This window comes from Anomalospiza imberbis, chromosome 6 (assembly GCF_031753505.1).
Source record: "Anomalospiza imberbis isolate Cuckoo-Finch-1a 21T00152 chromosome 6, ASM3175350v1, whole genome shotgun sequence".
Classification (NCBI taxonomy): domain Eukaryota; kingdom Metazoa; phylum Chordata; class Aves; order Passeriformes; family Viduidae; genus Anomalospiza; species Anomalospiza imberbis.
The window spans coordinates 44614529-44626594 of NC_089686.1; the positions used below are offsets into that span (position 1 = coordinate 44614529).

Genomic DNA, 12066 nt, shown 5'->3' on the forward strand with positions numbered 1-12066 from the left:
ATTCTGCATCTTTAGCAAATGTAATGTGCATAGTTATTTGCAAATGAATTCTGACTGTTCCTTCCTGCCATGCAATTCTTCATAATTTATTCTCATCTCCCTTTTCCTCTTCCTCTGCAACTCAAATTACATTTTGGAAATGCATCCTTTATTTGAGAAACAGGATTTAATATCGTCCTAATCAGCTCCAATTTTTTTGGGGAGAAGAAAAAAGGAATTGAAATTATTACTGTTTCATTTGCTTGCATATGTTCATATGTTAGAAGGGTGTAATAAATCTAGGATCCCTATTCAGAAAGAATTTATTTTCACCATTTTCATGGAAGAAAGGAAGGTTTTCTCCCTGAACACAGAGAATCTCCTCCCTGTACACAAACACTTTTGGTTTCCAGGCACCTTTTCTAGCCTTCTGTGTCCATTGCCTTCTTTCTAAACAGCAAAATCCAGTTATTATTAGAGATAGCACTTACAGCTAAACTCCTCGACCCTCTCCCAGCTTTTTGGGCTGGACACAGCCCAATGTGCACCGAGGCTGTCACTACAACATTGAGTGACGGAGGGTCCTGCATGTGAAGATAATGACATCATTTATATTTGATGGTGGGGGGAAACAAAACCCAAAACAGGACTTATGTAAACCTCTACAGATACTGATTAGCTGATTTGAAACATAAAGAAAAGGGATGATGTTGACATGCACCAGTGGAAAAAATCTGCCTTTAATCATGGGTAGGCATCTGAGCTTTTATAGTCAGCATTTTTTCACTGTGCCCCTATATTGGAGTCACAGAAGACATCTCTATAAGCATCAAGAAATTCAAACCTACACATTTTATAAATAAATATCTGCAGACCCTAAGTGAATACAAGGATGTGATTCAGCCTAGGGTTTCTGCAGCTGTTAATAAATCACTCAAGCTGCACTCTGGCAGCTTATGACATCAGCAGATCCCCTCAAGTGAATTACAGCCATTAATTTACACAGAGGAGGCTATCTATCATCTATTATTGACCATCTGCTACTAAGAATACATATATTTTTGATAAATTAATAAGACTTTGGCGGGAAACATCTTTTATTTTCTTCCTAAGTATAGTCACTTGTGATATCCAGCTTTGGGTTTGTGACCGTCAGTCAAAACCAACTTGTGACATCAGCCAGAGGTGGTCACATCTTGATGGCCCAAGTCCACTTGCCAGCAGCTCACAGTGGCTGGTGCTTAACATCCTGCTCCTGCACAGAGGAAAGGGACTGATCCTCTCACAGCTACCACAGGAAGGTATTTACTCACCCAGCACACAAAGGAAACAAATTGTCAGTGTGACCATGCCAACAGAAGAGTGTTGTTTGACACGTGAAACCTGTTACCTCTTCGCACATCATTTCTTCCCAGTAGTGAAAATGACGGCTACAGAGCAACTCCTTGCCCTGCACAGAATATAAAAAAACACCTCAAATGAAAGATCAGGCTCATTACACCTGATGATTTCCTTTGGCTCCTTTCTTGTTACACTCTCTGCTTCTGCATACTTCAGCTCCACTCGGTGATACTGCTGGGCTCCTAAGGCTGTCAGAACTGATGGTAAGGATTTGGGCACAGTATTTCCAGTTTAGAATTCCAGCACAGGTTTTACATAAGACATAGCACAAGTCATGGTGTGCTTTAAAACTTTTATGGCATGAGGGAGCCCTAGACCCTGGCAGGCGTGCTAAAGAGCCAGAACATACCTGACAACTCGGCTTTGACATTGGCACAGGAACACTCCCAGATGTCTGTGTCACAGCTGCTGATGCTGGGTCTCTGTAAAAGCACTGCAGAATAAAAGTCAGAAATAAAACCCCAACGCCTGCACGGCAGAGTAGAACTGTCAGGCAGGTGATGGACTTTTCAATTGTGGTTGTATGTTTGCAGTTCTCCAAATTACCCACTGCCACAGCCTGTAAATCAGATTTGCAAATAAAGTCAGAGAGGGCACACAGAACACCATTTGCTCAGCTAGAGCTGCATCTTTTTCAGCTTAAGCTGGATTTGGCTTCATATCAATGGCAAGGTCTTGTTGCAGGGGTGGTTTGGAAGAGAGAGGCTCAGGGCTGGATTCTGACCCTGCAGCCATGGTCAGAGGTCTGGGCCCACACAAAGCCCCAGAGATCACAGTGCAGCAGCAGCTTCTACACGCAACTCAAGTCTAAAGTTCACCTTTTGCTTCTTAAAAGATATGGCTTGTACAAAACTACTCATCAAATGAATAGTTTAGTAACTACAAATTTCCAGTAAAAACTGGATGACCAAAGATGTTTACAATATTAGAGCTGTGCTGTCATAGCATATATGGGAAGCTGAAAATGTAAAAGCTATTCCAAAAGTGGGAAAATCTGCAAAAAGATTTTTTTTTATATATAACTGTAACAATTTAGGAAAACTACTTTAGGAATTTAAAACTACTGATTCTTGCCAATGCACACTGAAATTTATCTAGGTCTTGGTACATGCTGAAAATCTTTTGGTCTAATAGCTCCAGAAAAAAAAAAAAGTCTCCAGAAGTCACAAAACCAACACAGATATCCTGAGTAACATGTGATTGAAATTTTTACACCTTTAACAAATGATTCCATCATTCCCATCCTTTGATAACTAAGCAGAAACAACAGAGGTTTATTACCTGAGATTTTTTCATGTTGTGGTGAGGGTCTAGGCTGATGTGGTAACATTAACTTAGGAAGTAAAACTAATGTTGAAACTAACCAAAACAGTTTCTAAATTGAAGTCTGAACATACTATACAAAATGTAATAAATTACCCAAATTGCATTTAGTGGGAGATAGTTGCCATGTATCTGCTGGTTTAAAAAAAAAAAAAAAAAAAAAAACCAACAAAACAAAGCACCCAAACAAACACAAAAAAAAAAAAAACCCAAACAAAACCACAAAAACCCCCAAACAAAATCCAACAATAGCAACAAACCAAAAGGCATATTTAACATAGGAAATTTATTCTTGAAGCATCCTATTATAATCTGACCATGGTTTGGTCACTCAGCTTTCTTACTTTCAAAGACAGTATTTTGTTCTATTGACTCAAAGGCCTACAATGCAAAAGAAATACAAACTGTAATTGAATTGGAAATAGCGATTATTTTTTTTCATTAAGCTTTTGTAATTGTCTCCAGAAGAAATAAATCTCAGATAAATGAATTCGGGGTGGGGGGGGAATTGTCCTTTCAGATGTAGCCAGAGCTTTGTCACCAGATCACCTGCTGGAAAGGATGCAAATAGGGGCTTTTCTGTGTGCTGCTTTCAACCACACTAAGGATTCACCAGCCATTGCCAGAGCTATAGAAAACTCTTGTTGCCATAAAGACTGAAGTCAGCATGTTCCAATCTAGCAATATCCAACCTTCCAAGAGGACTGTAGCCATTCCCATAAACCTACAGAGCAACCTGGTGCACTAGAAAACAATATTCAGAGATTGTTACTAATATTATCACAGTGCCTGCAATTGCACTGCTTGCAATGCTGCTGACAGTCCATTCTGGTTTGAATTAAATATTTTAGACATTTATAATTCACCTGTAAAAGTCTATGTTAACCTGGTTTAGCAACTGGGCAGGCAAAATCTCAGCTTCAGAGGCAATTTCTTGTTATCAAATTAGAGTAAAATCAATTTGCCTAGCAATTTAGCTTGTTGAGACACATGGCATTTCCAAGTATCATCTCACTGGTGTTATTAAAGCAAAATCAAACAAAGTCACATGCAAAGTTATGTTCAATTGAAAACCTTTAGCATGCTACTATGCATAAAGCTGAGAATTTGGTATTCTGGGTGAGTAGCTGTTGACAGGATAGGTTTTACACGGAAAAGCTTTGCCTCTTCCGCAGATGCTTCTGGTTGCCTTAGAACAAACAATCTAAAAGCTTTGAGAAACTTATAAAAACAAAGCTGCTATTCGAGAATACTTTGTACTGCCACAAGCTTATTGTACAACAAAATACAGAATATGCACCATGAAACATCACGCACATCACAGAATTCCTGAGCCTCCAGCAGGAAACCGTTGCCCTCCGAGCTTTCCAAGCCCCGCGAAGGTAGTACCGCTCAACAGCTACTGCATTCACAAGCTTTTTCCCCACAAGCGCGTGTAATCCTGCCCGTTCCTGCCCTCGGCCGGTACCGCAGCCGTGCCTCCCCGCCCCGCTATCGCGACAGGGCGCGACGCTGGCGGCGCCGCCTTTGTTCGGGCGCGGGGGCACGGCCGCGCCCCGCCACCGGGGGGCGCTCCCGCGCCACGGCCCCGTGCGGGCCGCGGCCACCGCTGCCTTCGGCGCTGCGCCGGGGAGAGGAGGGGGAGGGAGGGACGTGCCGGCCCGGCCCCTCCAGCCCGCGGGGGCCATTTTTAAATGCCCCTGTCGGGCAGCAGCGCGGGGGGAGCAGGTGCCGGAAGGGCTGAGTTTGCGGTCCCACTCCCATCTCATGCGGGGCAGGGGGAGCTGTCGCCTCCCGGACCCCCGAGACCAGCACGGCAGGGGAGCCGCGAGGCGGCACAAGGAGACGCATCCCGGCTCCATCCCGGTGCGCGCCCCGCGGCGGGGAGTCCCCCGCGTTTAAAGGGCAGCACCGCGCGGAGGGATCCCGGAGCGGGACTTCTTCCCGCACACACGGCCGTGCGGGGCGGCCCGGGCCTCGTTCCCCTTCCTCGGCGGGATCCCTCCGCCGCTCCGGACGGTCATGGGCCCCGCGACCGCCGCCGTCCCCGCTCCGCGGCCGGACGCGCTGCCCCGACTGCCCCCGCGCCGCCCGCGGTGAAGCGGCGGCGGGAGGAGGCGGCGGCGGGGAGCGGCGCGGCTGGGGGCGGGCTGTGTTTCCCTGCGAGCGGTGTATCCTTCCGCGGCGGCGGGGAGCGCGGTGGCGGCTGTCCGCGGTGTCCCTCCGCCGCCGGGAGCGCAGGGGCACTCGGCGTCTCCCCGGACGGGGCGAGGAGGTCGCGGGCTCCGCCGGGAGGAACAAGAAGAAACTTCGGGGCGCGGCGGCCAGCGCGGCGCTCGCCGGGCTCGGCAGGGCGGCGGAACGAGGGCTCCCCGCAGGGAAAGAGGAGAAGGACGAGGAAGCGGCGGCCGATCCGCGCCGCCGCCCCGCGGGGTCTCTGCGGGGGAGCCCGGGGGACTCTTTCTCGCGGGGCGCGGCGGAGGGATCTCCGGGCGGCTCTCCCCGCCGCCTCCCCCCTGCGCCGCTCGCCCCTCGGCGCCGCCATCTTGGATTTTAATCCGCCATTTTTTTTCCTCCCCCCACTTGGAATTATTTTTTATCACTATCGCCGCTTTTTTTTTTTCTCCCCCCTTCCTTAGTTTTCCTCCCCACTCCGCCCCTCCCTGGCTCGGTCTTCACTTTCCCCTCTTCAGCTTCCTCCCTTCCCCCTCCCTCCCCCCCCGCACCCTTGCCTTTGATGATTCATTTTCCCCCGGTGGCAGCGGGGGCAGCGCCGGCGGCGGGGGACCCCAGCGCGGGGCGGTGAGTTTGGGTCTCTGGGGAGGGCCTGTGTGTGCTCTGTGGGGCAGGGCAGGCGCCGGGGCCGTGAGGGGGCTGCGCCCTTGCTCGCGGGGGGGCCGTGAGGAACCGCGCCCGGGGTCCGGCAGCGTGCGGGGCCGCCGCGGGCAGGGCGGGGGCGGCTGTCGGGGCGCTGACAGCGGCGGGCGCAGCGGGGACCCGCGGGCGGAGGGGCGGCCGCGGGCGGGGCCGGGCCCCGGGCCGGGGGCGGTGGGGGCCGCGCGGGGCCGGGGCGTGCGGCGGCGCCGCCGCGCGGAGAACGCCAGGGGGCGGCAGCGGGCGCGGGGGCGGCGCCGCCCGGGCCGGGCCCGGTGCTGCTCCCCTTTCCGCCGGCCCGGCCCTGCGCTCCGGGCCGGGAGTTCCAGCCAGTCCCAGTAGTTCAGCGTCTGGCTTGATGCTTTTAGTGACCCTCTCGATCTTGCCTCGGTTTGATGGAATGGCCGGACTAGTTGCCTTGGGGGTTTTTTTGGTTAGGGTTGTTTTTTGTGATTTTTCATCGGGGGATACATGCCATTAGGGAAGGAGGAAAAGGCACGTATTTGTCCAACATCTGTATCTGAAACTTTAAAGTGACGTTACCTTTAAGACGTTACTCTCGGAAACGCGAAAACCGGTGAGTGAGAGGGAGAGTGCGTGGTGTTTTGTCAGGGTGTGTCTCAGGCAGTGAGAACCTGAAGTGTAGAACTTTGTGGAGTTTTCTGGTGCGTTAAATTCAGTGCAGAGGAACACTTCTCAGGACAAGACGACAATCTTAAGTTGTGCCAGGTGAGGTGTAGGTTGGACATCAAGAAGAATTTCTTCACAGAAGGGGTGATTAGACATTGGAATGGGCTGCTCAGGAGGTGGCGGAGTCACCGTCCCTGGAGGTGTTTAAGGAAAGAATGGACGTGACAGTTAGTGCCATGGTCTAGTTGAAAGGATGGTGTTCAGTCACAGATTGGACTTGATGATCTCAGAGGTCTTTCCCAACCTAATTGATTCTGTGATATGAAACGGCAATATGATCAGTGTTCAATAGTGCAGCTATAAATGCCTACTGGCACGTTTTTATTAATGAGGTTAAAATATATCGTAGGATAAGTTCTCACGGAGCCATGCCTTGTTTCCATAGTCTGACCACTATAACTACAGATGCAGATGCCTCAATTTTCATTAATACTGAAATTTTCTCCTCAGTTCTTAGCTTTCTTCCTTGCAAGTAACAATATGGGAGGAAATCAAGGCTTACTTGGTTGAAAAGTTGGATGTTATTGTTTCTTTATCAGGCTGTTTTCTTATTAGGACCAGATAGACACAGACATTTCTGCTATATACCCACTGGAGCTCACAAACTGGAAATTCAGACTTATTTAAAGCAATTGCTTAATGTATTGCATATAAAATGAACGAGTGGGATGATGTATCCTTGCATAGTCGGTAACAGGACTGATAGGGCTCGTGAATGCTTTCTTTGCTCTGTTAGCACTATCCTATTCCAGGACTGCACTTCCCAGTATGCTCTTCACTGCAAACAGCACATGCTTTAAGGCCCAAGTCAGTTGCCCAAGTCAGCATGGTACGTGTAAGGTGTGATGCTCTTGTACCAAACCAGAGCTGTGGTTTGAAGATGCAAAGAAATCCCAGCTTGAGTACTACTGACCACTTCCCTGACCTTGTGTGTTCCCCCTGCCCCATAACAGCCACTCTTGGTTCAAGCCAGCCAGGTTCAGATTTGTCTGGTGACTCCCCTGATTTGGTGACCGAATCATTTGGGTCACTTGGCTCTGCATGTGTTTTGCTGGCACAGAGGGAGGATGGCGTGGATGAGAGCATAAGCAGATGGGGGGGCAGAAGCACTACTTTTGGAGCTACACTGGTTTGGAGTCTTCATTGGACTGTTTGACCCAGCCGTGGTGGGGCTGCCCCAAACTGAGCCTGAACCTGTGTAAGTCATATAGCTGCACACACACAGAGCTAATTTGGGTTATGGAGAAGTCCACGGAGCACTGGAATTGGTGGAAATGTTTGTGTGAATTGGCAAGTGGGAGGAAGGAGGTTCTCCCTCTCCTGGAAACAGCTGAGCTTTTATATTGTCTCTGTGACTGCTGAACACTGGAGTTGTTGCAGTGACTTGGGGGAATCAATCACACAGGCGTTGGGGTGCTGTGCTCAGTCTCACCCTGAGAGAGCCCCCAGTGGAGGACATGGCAGGGCAGAGGAGGAACTGGAGCTGCTCAAGTATATTTTGCTCTTTGACGCTCATTTTGTGCTGGTACTGGATTGTTTCTGTGCCTGGATCAGTATCCAAATTGACACAAATCGTGTGGCTGCACAAGAAAAAAGGGGAATGTACAGGCCGAGCTGTTGGTAAGCGACTGGAGCCTGGATTTGGGTCAGTTTTGGATCCAGGTGTTCTCTCCCAAACCTCCATCCTGGGGCTGCAGTTCTGCAACATTCTGGACTGACCTGAGTCAGTTTTGACACAGTCTTACAGCCTCCCCATGCCACTATTATTCTGTGTCCAGTTCTGCACTGAGCTTATTCTCAGCACTAACTAGCTGAAAAGAAACACTCAAAAACATTTTTTGGGGGTCCAGTTTACTGGACCTCCAGATTCAGTAGTCTCAAGTCTTCTCAACAAGGCTTGACTGTTCTGAATAGCTCCATAAAGCTGTGCAAGTTTTCCTTCAGCTTTGATTTTGATTAGTCATTTTTATTCTGGTGATCCCATAGGAAAACTAGTTGCACAGTTTTGCTCTGCTTCCCAAATTCCAAGGTCTGTTTACTTTTTGTAGGATTGTCTTGTTGAAGAAAACTTTCTTGCAGCTACTGTTAATTAAAAAAAAAAAAAAGCAAGCAAGCCAAAATGTAGGTGTTTGAGTTGTTAAAAATATTTTTTTTAAAAATCCATAAACTGTATTTTAAAGGAGGTCTGTTGATTGTCTGTACTAATTGTGTTTGTGCTTCAGTTGTTGAATGGTGCTTCTGAATGTTACTGACATGCAAATAATGCTCAGAAAGTGTTAATAGGTTTAATAAATTTAGAACCAAGTAAATGAAACTTGAGTTTTCGTATTTAAGAGTACTGTTGCAATGAAATGCCAGATACCTCAGTGAGAGGTACCAAATGCAATTGAGCTATATTTTGGCATTTGAGGAAATGTGCCTGTCAAATTACCATAATAGAATTGCTAAAGAGTAGTGGTGTTTATTAATAAAGGGTTAAAGCAGCATTGTGGTCATTTATATTGAAATACAAAAGGTCCCTTGGAAATTTTAATTGTGCTGGTAAACTTCACAGTTATAGATAAACCTGAAATCCTAAGTGGTCCAGGTGTAGTGTTAGATTTTGATGGCAGAGCTCTGTAGCAAGACTTTTGAAGTATGTGGTAGTGTAAGTAGATTTGAGTGTTTTCTTGCATGGGAAGATAGTATTCATCTCTGCCTTTCCTCCCTCAGTTCCTAAAGGACTTGTCAGTATGAATCTGATGTAGAAAGCAGTGAGAACAAGTCACATCAGAAGATATATTAAACACCACATCTTGGTGGTTAGTGGTGCATCTCTTGCTTCTTTCAGGTTTTCTGTTGGCATTATCTGCTGAGTTGTTCATGGGAAAAGGAATCCTCGCTGTTATTTCTGGCTTTTGGTATCATGTCTGGAAAGCTAGTTTTGGGTATTGGGAGAAGGAATCACAGAGTCACAGAATGGGTCAGGTTGGAAGGGACCTCAGTGGATCCTCTGGCCCAACCTCCCTGCTCAAGCAGGGCCATCCCAGAGCACATGGCACAGCACTGTGTCACAGATCCTGAATATCTCCAGTGAGGGAGACTCCACACCTTCTCTGGGCAGCCTGTTCCAGTGCTCGGTCACCCACACAGTAAAGTTCTTCCTTATATTCAGGTGGAACTTCTGTGCATCTATTTCTGCCCATTGTCTCTTGTCCTATTGAAGAGTAGCTGAAGAAGCACACTTGCAGCCTTCAAGGTTGTCATTTCGCTGATACTAGAAAATAGAGGTAGCAGTAGATTGAGGCAAAGGTTTTCTTGCTCATTCGGCTGATGAGCCCAAACAAATAATGACTTTTTACCAGAATTTTGCTATGCATCATTAAATGGCTTGATTTTGCTTGAGGAGGACTTATGTTGCTGTCTGTATCAATCTCTTTTGGAGCAGAACAAAGTATTTTTCCTAATGTTTAGGACGGTTTGCGTATCATTCTGTGGCCACATTGCTTCTTACCTTTGCAGTGGTACCTTCCTTGTCACTGCTGTTATTGGTTAAGCAGAAGCGTGTTAGCACAGACAGTACTCACCTTGCCCAAATAAATGTCCCTTGCGAAAGATGGGTTTCCTTCTCTGTGCAGAGAACGCCTTTCCTTCAGCCCACTGTGTCTCCTGTACCTGTTGACTGTCAGAAAATACCACAGTAAGCATTTCCCCCAGACTGCTGGATACAATACAGGATTCACCTACAGTCAGACTTCATGGCAGTTTCATTCACCTGTACTGCTTTTGAGCTGTAGCACAGCACAGCATGGAGTTCAGTCCTGGTGTACAAAGACACAAAGACTGAATTTCATGTAAGTCTTTAAAGTAGTTTCTGTTCTAATGCTTTTCATTACCAATGTTACAAAAACATGACAGAATCAGGGTTAGTTAGAGTATAGAGCCCTGTAAAGTTCATGGATTGAGAAGTAAGAAAAACAAAGTTTGAGAGTGGGTTTGTCATTAAGTGTTAACATCAGAGTCAGTCAGTGGCAGATCTTCATGGAGTTGCTCTTCTGACAGAAGTTCAGGTGGGATGCTTAACAAGGAAGTTTAAGGGGGTTGTTTGGTTGTTTTTGAGGTTTTGTTGGGTTGGTTTTTTTTATATGTATGTTATCATAAACTTACATGTGTATGTTATCAGGCAAACTCTGTGAAATAAAAAAAAAAAGCCTATCCAAGGGTGTTTTGGAGGTACTTTGTAAAAGGGCTGGGTCTACCTATAGTTGGATGAATAGAATTAATATTGAGGTTAAAGAAAATCCCTTTTATTACTGGCAGCAAGAAAATTCTTTGTCCAGTGAAACAATATCAATTCTTTATCTTGATATTGATGCAGTAATTGAGCCAGCTTTTGCTCAGTGTGATTATGTTACACTTTGTTGATAGTCTTTACTGCCTTTCTGTAACAATTTGTAAAAAGTTCTAAAACCTGTCAGTTTCTGGGTGATAAGTTCTAGTAAGATGCTTTAGCCAGTGCATCTGTTAATATACAACACACTTGTCTTTTCTGTGTTTCCCTGATTTGCCTCAATTTTCTGCATCTTTGTAAAGAACTTAATTACAAATCATCTGGCCATAAACATTTCTTTAGGTAGCTGGATCACATAGGTGTCTAATAGAAATCTAGTAATTTACTACTTTTACCTGCTAAAAAGCAGAATTTCTACAAAAGACAGTATTTCAGACATCTGTTAGTTTGTTGTGACTTTCTTCCACCAGATTGAAATGTGTGTTGCAATGGCCGGATACCAGCTGTGAGCAGAGCATTGCTTTTTTTATATAATTACAGTAAAGTGAAAAGGCACAATTTATTTCTTTGTGAGGAAGCAGTAGGGAGGAGGGTGAATTAAAATCAAGAGAATGAATTCCTAATGTGTAAATGCAATTGTAAAATAATTGTGTAAATCAGATCTTTTCCTGCAAGTTATACAGAGTGAGACACAACTGTGTACAAAAACATTATTAGCTTTCTTATAATTATTCATGCAAAAGACATTGAGACTGCAGGCAAAAACTAGCATGTGCTTTGCTAGACATTTATGTACTGCAAAATTGCAATTCTGCTTGTGACCCCACTTAGTATTGGCATGTTGAACCAGGTGTGTTGTGACTGGTTTGTTTTGTAATATGGAAAAGTAAGAATAGTAGCCTGGGTCCTCCAGGTCATCATTGAGGGTTTCTTGAGCTCTGATTTTTGAATAAAGATGTAACATCTTTCCCCTAACCTCATACCAAAAATGTCCATTTTCTGGTTGGGTTTTTTCTTTTGTTCTTCCAAACTCTGCTCATCTTTAGTTCTTGGAGGATGCATGTAAAGTGCTCTTTGCTATAGAGTTCCCAGTAGGTTCTGGGTTTTATGTATTAGGAGACAGAATCTTAATTGGATATGTATTTGAAAATACTGTGGGTCTGGAGTCACATAGCTCTGGGCATGTTTACCCACATGTATGTATGCTTGTACAGGTATATCCATGGGTATAGTCCAGCTCTTAAAAATGAGCTGTCATTAGCAATCTATCAGCTCCAGAATTCCGTCCTTGCTGCCAGATGCCATTTGTAAGTTGTAGGACAATACTTCACCAGTACGCAGTTCATGTACTGGTGCTAATGAACGGCTTTTCTTTCTTTCTGATGCAAATGCAGATTGCCTTCTTTCCTCCCACCTTTCCCCACTTTTTCTTTGGGGGGTGAGGTAAAGGTGTGTTTCAGTTTTCTTTTACTACGATTATTATTATTGTTGGGGTATTATTACTATTTTTTGTTAAACTTTGTGTCTTG

The 12066-nt window shown here is 45.9% G+C and overlaps 1 long non-coding RNA gene across 1 annotated transcript in view; it reads right to left on the reverse strand.

The window, feature by feature from the left end:
• Nucleotides 1–8719: 8719 nt before the first annotated feature.
• Nucleotides 8720–12066, reverse strand: part of LOC137475939 (uncharacterized) — a 54602-nt gene continuing 51255 nt past the window's right edge. The window contains exon 6 of the long non-coding RNA XR_011000144.1: nt 8720–9921. This is a non-coding gene — a long non-coding RNA (uncharacterized lncRNA). The remainder of the gene's footprint in view (nt 9922–12066) is intronic.